Raw genomic sequence first — 13624 nt, 5'->3', positions numbered from 1 at the left:
CGTTTGAAGTGTCCTCTTGGTCAGTTGTACATGTCCGATTTTCCAGATTCTCCTAGGAGATGGCGGGCGCACGTGTGTATAATTAATGAGTACATATACAGTGTCCCACGCATAATTGACCCTTCCCACGCTTGTTATGCTAGACTGCAATACTTTCGCGTAAGCTTCACAGCGTAACATTTCTGTATTAATGCGAAGCTGACTTTCGGAAAGCGGCATTATGCAACGCATCGTGCTTTCCAAGCTTCGAAACCTATCGCGAGGACCACAAAGACGGAGTTGGGGCCATTTCTGACAGCGGCGAATTCTTTCAATGAAAAACACGGCACCCAACGGCAAGAATCTTATTGGCGAACGTCGAAGCAGCTGGGCCTAGCGTTGCCGCAGTGGTGGATACGGCTGCCAGCGGTTCTGCGTGCAAGAGCGCCGCTTCGAGGCTGCGAGGTAAACAAAACGGCAGCGATGGTGGCTTTGATTAATGCCGTTTCGGACCTGCGGTCACGGCAAAAATCCGGAAAATCGGATGGCGAAGGGTTCCAATTGCGTCTGATAAATTTCAGACGTTCTTGTAGTGGTGCCGCGAAGCCGTCCGAATTATCGGGCATCCGGAAAGTCGGTGGCTGACGGTGAAAATGTGAATGGAGGGGCTTTAGTTTACTAGTTGACTGCACACTGGCATCTGCCCCAGCCTACGACTCGGCGTCGACGACAAGTCGTATACGATTAATTCCTCTAGTTATCGAGCCAGCATTACCGCGACTTTCGTTCCCTTTCAGTAAAATTACAGCTAATTTTCCCTGATAGAAGCACAAATGCCCTGAGTGTTCCTTGAGTATTTCCAGACTACTCAAAATCCCTGAGAATTTCCGGTTTCCCCAATTTTCCCGGTTGGTAGACACACTGGACGAAAAATACTGTGGTGGCGCTGCGATCGAAGTGGATTGGGCTGCATTAAAGTCGCGCCGTTGGAAACAGCTGGCGATTCTGCTCGACGGCGTCGTTCGTAACGCTTTGCACGCTGGTATATGCGTTCAGACCGTTCAAACGGTGTTTATAATTGTATGACATCTATTTATGCCTTCGGAATAGATGCCTTTCTTTCTATTCTTTATTTCATTTTATTTGTTTGTTTTTTAATGCCGCTTAGTGATTGCGCGTGCATTGCGGCCGCAGTGTCGGCTTTCATTCTACTACATATGTTATTGTACGGCTCCCTTTGGAGGACAAATATTTTTCTTGTTCTTCAAGCAGCATTATCTCTCGTGTGTATCTTTGCGCATATAGTTTTCCACCAGTAGGTCTTGCCAAACGCAGGCGGAAAAACATACGTAAACTTTCTGCTTGCCGCTTCAAACAAATTAAAGATACCTGCCACATCCGCCACCCTGCATGTACTCAGATTTACGGGAAGTAATCTTATAGACAAAATAAACTGCAACATTCCATTCATGTTTCCGTCTTCCTCGCGTAATAGAATGCGGAGTAATATGACGTTGCGCTGCTGAGCTCGGGCCCACGGGTTTAAACCATGTCGCGGAATTCCATGGGAACGAAATGGAAAAATACTCGTGCACTTTTGTTTAGGTGCACGTTAAATAACCTCAGGTGGTGAGTACTGAACAGGGTGCCTCACAATCATACCGCCAGACGTAAAACGTACGCCAGTATTTGTTTAAATAAATAGCAAAAAAAAGACCGTAGCTGTGTCCTTTGCCTATATTCTAGTGGTGTAAAAGAAATAAATTATTCTTGCGTCTGGTTTCTGAGAAAAACTTCATGTTACGTTATCTTATACTTCACACCTAAACGTAATGCCGTTCCCAACTGTCCGTCCGCTCAACTAAGCATGCAGCTTCTGTATTATACACGGTTGCTTTCAGTTATCCGGTGCACTATCATAAGGGCAATGATGAAGCAAATAAATAAACGGCATGCTTCACATACACGTAGGGATATTTGTAGATTTTGTGTTCGTTGAAGACAAGTGTGGTACCACATTGGGCACCCAGCTTTAATTATCTATAGTTGCAGACATGGCGAGACTGTCACAAAAATGTTTTCCTTGCCTGAGTCAAGTTGCCAGATTTACAGGCTGCCCCGAAACGGGGCGTTTGTATTGAATGACAGTTAGGAACCTGTTCAGCAGAACATCGTTTATCAGCCGTGCATTAATTATCTGAGGAACTGGAGCGCCTCTGCGCAACAGCCACGACTCTACAGCAGTACTATCATTCGGAATAATTAAGAGTCCTCACTTGCATCGGCCCTCGTGCACCTTCAAGACTCCAAACGTGCGTTAATTCGAACGGAAACGGTGATTCGATAATTTTTAATAGTGAATTCAGAAGTCGAATACGATATGAATAGCAAATAGCCTTCGATTAGAACGTTTGCTTCTACTTCATTTCGCCTGCTGGCACGGTGAAGGAAATAGCCCGACAAGCCACTGAGATTATATTGGTAAAGACTTCCTGGTTTCCCCCGGTTCAGTCTGAGAACATGGGTAATATTATTTTCCCTAACACTGTTGTTCATATTAACGTCCAATAATTGCCTTGATTTCTTTTCTCAGAAAGCTGATTGGCTCACCTGGGGCTGGTGCAGCTGTTAGAAGAAACACGCTTACTCCGGTCGGGAGCTTTCACTTTTTCAATCACTTTTTCAATTTTCCTCTTACATATATATCTCGTGGATATGTGTCTATATGTACCCTTAGATTTACCTAGATGTCCATTGGTCATCATGCATCTCTTCGCCCCGTGCCACTAAAAAACCTGGTTTATTTCACTAATATTCTTTTCTCTGATAATTGTCTCTGATCAATGCTCCACCAACAAGAAGCACGCGTAACATGACACGATATCAATAAAATTTTCTTACGTAGCTCAAATCCTGACAGTCCAGAGGGCCCGCGACAGGGCCGTCAGGTTTGACCTGATAGTCCCCGAGTGGGCCTAGCCAGGGGACGTTGAGTTAATTTACTCGAGTCTATTGTGGACCGAATAAAGTTGTTTCACTCACTCACTCACTTATTTACGTAACTTCATGTTGCAGATGGGCGCTTCTGTGGCAAAAATTAAACGTATCACTTTTAGAAAACAATGTTAGAAATAGCAGTTCACCTGGCTGAAGCCACAACTGGTACCGGCGACAAGAGTCGCGGGCGCGCCAAGGCAAGTAAAACCATGAAAAAATTTTACTGCGCAGACTTTCTGCAAGAGAAACTATGCGTCCGCCAGCGTCCGCGCAACGAACGCGCGCTCGCTAGCAGACGACGCATTTGACAAAGACAGCAAAATTGAAGACTTCATGCTGTATAATCTATACCTGAAATATCTATACGTCAAAAAGGTGCCAATATAAATTTGCAGTTGAAATAAAACACCGTTATAAGAGCGCACACGCGCAATCGGCCTCGGCGCCCACGGCGAAATTACGTTGAGTATGCCGCAAAGCGCGTCTCCGCCCCAATGCAGTTCGCTTGTAGCGCCCTTGCACAATAACGCACGTGGGTTACGAACCCACGTCTAACGCGTACGATGGTGTATTTATTTATTGTGGTGTATTTCTGGTGTACTTATGTTTATCTACTAGAACTAACCCTGAGATGTTGGCTAGCGTCACCACTCACGACCATAGCGGTGGATGTGGAACATCCTTTCTGCCGCAAGCGTCACATCTACGTGAACTTTTTTTTTCCTTCTTCTTTTGGGTGAACGCAATGTACTGCTCAATAAATCCACGCAAATATAAAGACGTCAAAGCTGCCGGATTCGAGAGGCTCGTTATGTATAATTAACGAGAAGAAAGGAAACCGAGGGGCCCGATTTTTATTAGTCATATTGCCTTATGATTATATGAACGTAGCCGCGCCCCAACAGGCTACGTTCTGTTTACGTCACCTAGCAGCGATCAGCCAGCGCCGCTGCGGTTCCGTGCCCCTCGCTTTATATGTGTGCAATTGTGACCTGTCACAGCTCTGGCACAGCCAGGGCTAATCCTCCAGAGGACTACAGCGCTTTTCGAGATATGGCTCGAAACTGTGGTCAACAATAGGGGTCTTCAATTAGGACAGCCAACCCAGAATCGCAGCTGCCCTGCTCAAAGACAGCCAGCGATACTGTCACGTCCCTTTACTTAATAGCAGCTGCGTCTTTTTTTGTACAGTTTCTTTCCTGACGTAGTAGTAGAACTACGTAGTAGAACTACTACGTTAAACACTTGCCTTTGCTTCGTGTTTTCGACAAATTCGACTTCGCCCTGCCATCTAGCTGCTAGCCGCCTGGTTAGCTCAGATGGTAGAGCGGCTGCCCCGGAAAGGCGGTGGTCCCGGGTTCGAGTCCCGGACCAGGACGAATTTTTCTTCAACTCTGAAGCTTTTCTTTCGAGTAATCCGTATGGGTTTCCTTTGTAGCAATTGCTACGAACGGGTGGATGTCTGATTTTCCCTTTATTCAGTTTCTTTCCTAATTCATACCTTTACGTGACGTGCGATTGTCACAACGTACGTTCATGCGTGTCGTCTGTACGTTTGCCCAGTAGTAGAACGGAATTGTATGCACGTAGACGTACCATTTGAAAGGAACAGATACACGCAGTGCCCAAAAAGACTATATATATGCAGACTGGTGCATTTTGTTACAGCCTTTTCTGGATGTTCGTCGGACGCCAATTATTTGGTGCACAGATATCAAGGCTTGTGTATGTTGCGATATAAACGGACACGCACGGAAAGGAGGGGAGCACGTATGTATGATCAGCTGTAGGCGTGATCGATTGTTCTTGATAATAAGTTCTGTATACCAAAAAACATTTGTCTCGTATAAGGAAGTGAATTCATGGTATATATGATATTAGACGCTCGATTGCGCAACATTTGGACGACACACACAGAAGAGAAACACACACCGCAGCGCTCTGTGGTGTGCGTTTCTCTTTTGTGTGTGTCGTCCAAATGTTGCGCAAACGAGCCTCTAATATGCTATACCAACACGCCCAGTCTTCAACCTTGGTATATATGAAGTGTCCTCCCAGCGCCTCCTTTATTAAACAGAGGAGGCGTTGGTCCACCTAGTCTAGTAACGTTGGGTCCACCTATAGTGTACTGTACAATTCGGCCGTTGCTGATTGGCTGGAACTGTACGAGTGAGAAGGAGGTAGGATGTGAGGGTGAGTAAAGCCAGCGCTTTAGGGCTGTGTTTAGGGGTGTCTCCTTCGCGCTCGTAACCCAGCCCAGCCAATCATCACGTCAGCAGTAGCCTTAATGGAAAGGGACAGTCCGCTAGGCACGGAATACTTGAACCCCCCCCCCCCCCCCCCCATAGTTGTCATGAGAGTATTTAATGTGTGTGTTTCTTAATGGTGTCAAAATTTACGTTCAGCGCACTTCCAGCCAAACAACTATCCTGTCCCGTGCGGATTATGACAACGGTCATATTTATTTAATTAGAATTCATGCTCGTATGGGGAATACACAAACGATCGAGCGACCGCCAAAAGTACGAGAAGACATGTCGAGGTACATATTTTCAGGAACCGAGTGAACATATACATATATGCTCCATGGAAAGAGCCAGTATGTGGCGAATTTCTTAATTATTACCGAAGCTTGTAGCGTGGCGGAACGAGCAAGAGCCTCGGCAGCTGGCGGACAAGCTATTTGAAATTGCTACAACAGCCTCCGCGTAAACTTCTGCAGACTTCAGCGATGATACGAAGACTTTACAGCTTCAGTTAAAGAATTCATTTGGAAATCGATCCTTGACTGCAGTCTTTTGGTGTTTGCTCTCATATCTGGCGTTGTTCTTGATGTATTTATCCGCCAAGAGTTTGCATAGTTAAAACGTTTTTATTGCCTATATGAATTCATCTAAAGGGACACTAAAGCGAAACAATAAATCAGTTTACACTAATGAGGCATTGTTTGAGAACCTTGCAGGCAGTCATTTCAAAAAAATAGTTTGATTATTAGATGAGAAAATGAAGGTCCAAGTATCAGCATTTGAATTTCGCGCCGAAACCCCAGTGCCGGTGCGTCAACATGACGTCAGGGATGCCAAAGTATGTTTTCGCATTTGGGCCGCGTTGGCTGAATAAAGGTTCCCGAAACTTGCCATGTTTAATATTTGGTTCCTTTAGAGCACAATGTAGTCAATCTGTACGGCTATATATAATTAGTAGGCCCTAGAAGATGCCATCAAAATTCAAGACGTCACAGCCCCAGGTGCGGGAACTTAAGTAGGCGTCGCCACCCGTATTTCGTTCTTGCGCTTTTTCTGGCTTACCAAACGTCTAATCGTTGTAAGAGTGGTGTTTCTGGTGTTGTAGAACGGTCATTTACTGATGCAGAAGTCATTTTTCACTTTAGTGTCCCTTTAACATTTAGGATCTGGACTAACCTAAATGTTAAATTAATTTATATAGGCAATGAAAACGTTTTAACTATATATATGTACGCAAACTCTTAGCGGATAAATACACCAAGAACAACGCCAGATATGAGAGAGTATATATATATATATATATATATATATATATATATATATATATATATATATATATATATATATATATATATATATATATATATCACGCTGGTACACCTAATCGATATTTGCGGTACGTCTGGGCATATAATATATGTGAGCGCTTGGACCGCTCATAAATTAAACAGCCGCGATCGAGTGCCGCAGGCCCCAGCGAATGCAGGACTACGTATGTATTAGCAGGTGTGAGGCTACAGCAAGCGTTTACAGCGAACTATTTAGACGCTGGCTGACATGGCGAGGTTCTTCACAAAATTTTTATGGCTCACAAACTCATGTACGCGACTGTGAAATATGGACGAGTGCATTCGCGGCAGGCGCTTTCGATCGGCTGCTGCGAATAACCAGATTAATTTAAGTGATGGTTGAGGGTTAACTTATTTCAGCATTGACCCAAAGTGACGGATATGTTAGTGTTCCGCAAAGTTCGTAATTTATATGTAATATATCTCAACCACCGTTCAATTCTATTAATATCGATCATACGGAGCCTACACACTAGCCAGCACAGCTCCATATAGAGGCGAGTCTGCGCTGAATCACGTGCATGTTGAGTGAGTGAGTGAATAAACTTTTATTGGGTCCAGCAAAACGCGATAAAACGCGCACCTGTCTAATCCCATGACGGTACTGACAGGTCTATAGACCTGTCAGTACCGTCATGGGATTAGACAGGTGACCAAATCCTGGCCGTCCAGCACGCCCGCGATCGGGTCGACAGGCTGCCTGTCGACCCGATCGCGGGCGTGCTGGACGGCCAGGATTTGGTCCTCAAAGACGGCACTTCGCAGGAGCCCGTCTCACTCTTCCTTGGTGAACTTCGGGCCCAGCGTGCATGTTGGCATATATTCTCAAGCACTGTCATCGTTTTTAAAAACTGCACTTTGTAACTCTAAATGAAACTGTTGCGTCTCCGCATATGTAGGGTGATCACTTTTTTAAGTTTCCCGGAATTTTTAATGATCACCTGTTGCAGCTAGATAAGAGGATTCCAGTCCTTCAGCTTGGATTAATTATTCAGAGAGGCGGACATTATACTTGCACGAGAAATCGAAACACATGAATCGACTAATTAAAAAGTCACTAATTAACGATTTATTAATTACTTTTACAGCACGTATCGCGATTTACGAATTGTAGCCGGTGAGTTTGCAAGGCGTGTCCAATTGGAATTAATTTAGAATGACACCAGTTTGGATATATGCGCCATCAAAGTCGCCGTAAGAGAGGCACTGTTGTTCCGCTTACTTTTTAAACCAAACGCTCTTTTGTGCATTGAAGCACAGAAGTAACTGGAAAACCCATGTATTTCGTCCCACACTTTGGGGAAATAATACCTCGAAATTGGCTCCATACCGGAGGCCAATTCCAGGTGGATACGGCTTGCAAACTCACCGGTTACGATTTACTTTAAATTGCAATATGTGCCGTGAAGTTATTAATTATTCGTGACTGATTGTTAATAAGTGCAATGTGTGTTTCTATTTCTATGCTGTTAATGTCCACCTCTTCGAGTAGTACAGATCGATTAAGCAGTGCAAGAAAGCTGTTTGCCACAAGCGATTTCTTTTTAAATTCGGGGAACCTTAAAAATTATCACCCGGTATAAAGTACAGGTCGTGCACGCGCGACAATATTATTTTGCGTGAAATAAGCGAGCTTCCTAAAATGAGAGAATTATCGTGCCGTCACGCGCACGTGCCCCCGCATGAGTGAAACGCTTATGAACGAAAGCCTTCTTCGTCATATTACCCGCCGTGGTGGAGTTGTGGCTTTGGCGGGTTGAATTCGCGACGGCCACGTTTCGATGGGGGCGAAATGCAAAAGCGCCTATGTACCGTGCATTTGGTGTACGTTAAAGAGAAGCGTCTCCCCGCAGGCTGGCTGTACCCGGTTTGGAGGCAAACCGGATGTGACGTGTGCCAGTGGCGTACTCCCTGCCCCCAGATAGGTACTTCTACGCCTAGGGAAAGACGCTGCTAGGTGCCGATGGTAAATCCCTGTGGTTTCTGCCAGCCACATGCGGCCATTGCTGGCTCACGTAGGTTCGTTCGCGTGGTCTTGTTACGCCTCGCTGGATCGTGTTCAGTCATGCCGTCCTTGCGCGGCGTGATTGTCGGTGAGTCAGGTTAAATTCTTAAATAGGTCGCGCCTGCGCCTAATTGAGTCTATAAAAGCCTGCACATTCAGTTTTGCTAGCTACAATGCAGTGCGGCTGGCGTGAGCTGTCTCCACGATGCGCTTCGAGCGTGTCGATTTCGCCGTTCTTTATGTTGGCGTTAACGACCTTGAAAGCAACATGTATCCACAAGAAATGTGCGACAACATCAAGGTAAGTCTACTGAAATCACAAAATTTGAAACAATAAGCGTTAATAGTTGTGTTTTTTTTTAATTTTAGGCCTTGATTGTTCAACGAGACGGCCCCCGTCGTGCTGGTTTTCAAGGTGCTCCCTCGCTGCCTAGAAGATGCTGATGCGGAATAGAAAATGCAAAAACGTCGCTTGCTCAACCGCAAATTGACGGCTACGCTGAAGCGCATGCCGTGTCTGCGGAATTTGAACCCCGAGGTATGGACCCCCTTTTTCCAGCGGCATGCCGTTACATACCGTCAGGAACACGCTTGGCTTATTTCTGACTCGGTAAAAAATGTTTCACTCTTTCTCGCTGCGGAAGAAATGCGGACCGTTTGTCGTAGTTGTGTCTCCATTACAGGGTGGCATTACTGCGGTGAATAAAGCAAGTGTTGCCGTACATACTGTGCGCGTTAAGCACAGATTGTTTACTTCCCTTTCTACAATGTTTAGTTTATTCTGTCGCCTTCCTTCAAACTACCACAGCGGCAAATGGACTTTTTTTATCGAAATTCCGCGTTTTCATAATAGCTGAATTTTGGTGCGGTTAGGTGTCTAAATTTCTCGTACCCACAGCTACCAAAACAGTTGATCAAATTATTAGCATCGCGAACAAATCGCGTTCCTACATATGCGAGCTGCTACATATGAGCCCTCAAGAATTTTCAAGAAGCATCTTTTTTCTAAGAACCCTTGCGATATTGGAAAGCCCTGATTGACGATTCTCATACAAAGCATGCTCAGTAAGTATAATGAAAACATGCACAAACAATGTATAATGTACTGGGTACTCCGGCTGCTTCTAATCACATTACAGGTGACCACGAGTAGGTAGAAACGGGCCTTGAGGCTGTATAGTGGGACGTAATATTCCCACTTTTTGCGATTACTGAATCGTAGTCAGCTTTGAGATTTTACGTTATGTAAAAAATGGTTCATAAAAAAAAGCACTTGTAATGTCTCGGACACAAAGCGGCCTGTTCTCTGCTTGCGTCTATGAAAGGGTTAAGATGCACACACTATTCAAAGGTCGCATTGAGGACTGAGTTGCAGGCGCTACTATGCTCCGCAAGCAGCAGGATACTAAAAGGAGAAATGAGCAACACCGTACTGCCTTCATTTCTTCAAACCCTTCAACAAAGCTTGAACAAGAAATGCACGCGAGGGTGTCACTACAGACAGCTGTGGCAACACTGACGCATGCGCGAGAATATAAAATGAGGTGCAGCTGTGCGGTGCACGCTGCCATAAAGTTCGAATTACAGTTTCCCCCTTGCGAAACTACCGGAAAGGACATATTGCATCCATCGGTGTTAATACATTTTCTAGCATATTTTCTTGTTTTCAGCCAACATACACATCCCCGTTAAATCAAATAGATCACTGTAGATGGCGGCCACAAGCATATTACAAGGACTGTGAATTGGAAGCTGTTAGCTACCTGTGGCACAAAGTCATGCAAGGGTACACATAGTCTTTGTGTGCACATTGACTTCATGTTTTACCAATTTGACTGGCTCCTATTGCACTCCGGCTGAATAGCAATAACACACAGGCCACTTTACGTTCGAGCTACTCGAAAGCTTGCATTAGTGAAAAACATCTAAACTTTTTCTGGTACAGCCGTGCGTTGTTCGAAGTGTCTCAATGCATTGCAGTGATTGAACAGGCACATATTGGCTGTACCACTTGGATTTCAGCGTGCATGCGTTGGCTGGACAAAAAATTCTACCATATTTTACCTCCAAACTTTTGCTCGCGATTGGAAAGCGCTGTTTCTGTTGTAAATAGATGTGGCTTGCACACAAGGTATGTGCATGCTAAGTGTCTTGGTAAAGAAAAGTAAAGGTATGCTGCATGAACAGAAGGTGCTGCAGCCACATAACCTGACCTTTGATCTTCATTATGCTCACAGATTGAAGGGATGGAACTAAGTGCGTGTCTTTTAGATGCTTGATTTCAGCCAGTTAAATTTGCCAGCATGGGGATTCAAACCACTGGTGTCCATCTGCTGTTGGGCTGAACTCTCAATTTAGTGAGACTACTAACTACTGCGTTCATTGGTGCTGACAGATATCAAGTCCGTTGTAGCTCGGCATTACTGTATTCTGTCACCAAAATGCTAGAGAACCACTTGAGATCCTTCGATGTCAGCATCCTCATAATCAGTGGGCACCCCATAAGAAAAATAGGTCAACTTTGGCTGGTATCCTTGCAAGTGTGAGAAGGCTAGGCCACAGAAACTCGTCTTTCTGATTTGTGCACTATTCATCCACGTTAAAATGTGGGGAGCCTAGACATCTAAAAGACTAGGAGCAAGCAAATTGAATGCAGCTACCAAGCAAAAAATGTGGAAGCGTAAGCTGTTGATTTTTTACTCTAAAGGCACGTTCACACCAAAGACGGAGCGGCTAAACCGGGCAAAGCTCTTGGCCAGGGGATAAAAGTAGGCGTTAAACGAGGCGGCAAGCCCGATCGCTTGCGGACCACTTTTCCCGCCCACCAGAGCTGTCCAATTTGCCGCGGCCAATCAGAACACCAGACGACGCTGGCGTGTGCTGCGCGATAAGGATGGACGACCGGTGCCACGAGACGGCGACAAGTGCGCCACGAAAACGTTACATGCTCCGCCTCGGCGGTGCGGGCAGCCAGGCAAGCCATCCACTATACAGGGTGTTTCAGCTAACTAGTGCCGAGGCACAAAGAAACAACTAGGCCTGCAGTACTCAAATACAATCAATTCAGTAGACTACCCTGTTGAGCAACTTTAATACTTACGGCTCATTGAGAAACATCTAACTGCTTTATTTTTATGAAGATAGATGCACTTTTTAGCAGTGACGAACAAATGAACAATGCGGCATGCAGACAGGATGTAAAAAATATGCAGATCCGACACACTGTGAAAATTATGTAAGCAGCTTTCTTTGCTGCTTGTGTTCATTGATGGCATTTGGCAGTGATATGTTAAATGTTACCTTGCATGCACCACTTGTGTTCGTAGTACACAGAGCTCATAGGCAGACGTGCGCTCCGATGCTCAAGGTGGTGTTGTGCACCATCCATATCCTGTGAGAGTAGTGGCACTGTCATTCCCTCACACGGCGCATCGCATGGCGGGTGAGGTAGAGAAATCCGTTTATTGAATCCTTAGCAGAAATAGTTGCTGCCACGTCCTGTGCCCGACAGAGCAGTGCCTGCTGGCCACACAGGCTTCTGTCATGCAGCATGGCCTCCTAGTGTTGTAGTGTAGGGACATTGAAGTTTGTAGTGTAGGGACATTGAAGTTTTGATGCTGGACCACCACTTGCATACTGTCCTTTTGACGCCGTGGTGCTGTATTGCAGCTTTGCATCTGCACATCCTGTCTCAATTGTTGGCATGGACACACTTGCCGTGTTTATTTTTTCAGAAATAGCATAAACATGCCATACCACACCTTGAACTATCATTATAATATTTTTAGTTTGCCACCACAACTGTCACCATGTCTAGATGTAGTATTTTTCTTTTAAAGAGACTCTATACGAAGGATGCTTTCTGATGGCATCTTTACCTTCTCGTATGATCATTCAGCGAGCACAAAGTGCTGCAGCTTCTGCAATGCTTTTGTCTATTCCTTCCAGGCACACTACTGTCAATGTATCATTAGCGCTGAAATAGAATACCGCCCGTTGCTCAAAGCAGCTTCAATATAGATTCCAATCGGAAGAATAGGCAGACTTGTGGCAGTATACAACTTTCTATAGCCATAAAAGGCAAGCTAGCATAGTGGGGCATCTCAATGCTTGTAAAAGCATTCAACTGCATGTATCTCCAAATAACTAAGCTCAAGCAGACACTGCCAAAATTCGTGCTTCTCATGGTGAGTCGGTGCGGGAACTTGAAGGTGTCGCTTTTCCTTCATTTTTGTGTCTCTTATGGTTTTGCTAAGGCTCTTGCCACAGCAAAATTCCTCTTGTGGTATTTTAGAAGGGTAATTTAATAATCACCTAGGCGATGTCATTTCCTTCATTTGGTTGCACTGTGTGCATCAGTGCAATAAATGGGTCAAACGGCTTAATACGAAATGTCGCCAGGCCATTTTGGCACGACACTTGTGGATAACATTTTGGTGTGGCTTGGGCGAGACTGAAAGAGAGAAATTGACACATACAAGCACAAAGGCCAGGCACTGTTCCCTTGTGGCCTGCACAACCACTAGAATAGCAGCTAGTCTTATCAATTCATACTGAGTATCACAAAGTGTAACATTGCAAGAACTGTAGCTTGGTTGATGAGGCAAGGCACTTATAGCTGTAGCTGAAACATGTGGTGTGATCAACATGTACAAGGTTGCAATACTCTACACCCTTTTTGTATTTAAGTTTTTAACTTTGCCCACAATCTGATTACAGCTTTCCAGAGTTCCTTGGAAAATCCTCCCATGCACCTGCCATGTACATTGCCCTCCTCCTCGATTTGGCGTGCAAGATGGCAGCAGCAGCTGTGGGAACAGTTGAAGAGGCGAAGAAAGGTCCACTTTATAATAGGTTGTATGTAAATAAAACTGATCGACCTCAACCGATTCGGCTTCCACTTTTGTCAAGACAATTGTCAGCAAAGCAATGGAGCAATTTCAGTAGGGCGATAGTAATAAATAGTGCATAGAAATTCTTGGAAGCCCCGTCAGCTTTCTTGCTGTTAACAAGCTGTCTTGGTGAGGTGGTTTAGGCAGGGAATGCCA

At 45.0% G+C, this 13624-nt stretch overlaps 1 long non-coding RNA gene across 1 annotated transcript; it reads left to right on the top strand.

The window, feature by feature from the left end:
• The first annotated feature begins 8569 nt into the window (after nt 1–8569).
• LOC126541830 (uncharacterized) lies at nt 8570–13461 on the top strand. Its single transcript, XR_007601725.2, has 3 exons — nt 8570–8877; nt 8946–9114; nt 13296–13461. It is a non-coding gene; the product is annotated as an uncharacterized lncRNA (long non-coding RNA).
• Nucleotides 13462–13624: the final 163 nt, after the last annotated feature.

This window comes from Dermacentor andersoni, chromosome 2, assembly GCF_023375885.2.
Source record: "Dermacentor andersoni chromosome 2, qqDerAnde1_hic_scaffold, whole genome shotgun sequence".
In the NCBI taxonomy this organism is placed as follows: Eukaryota; Metazoa; Arthropoda; class Arachnida; order Ixodida; family Ixodidae; genus Dermacentor; species Dermacentor andersoni.
The sequence above is the reverse complement of the archived record's forward strand: the minus strand, read 5'-3'. Positions and strand labels throughout refer to the sequence as shown.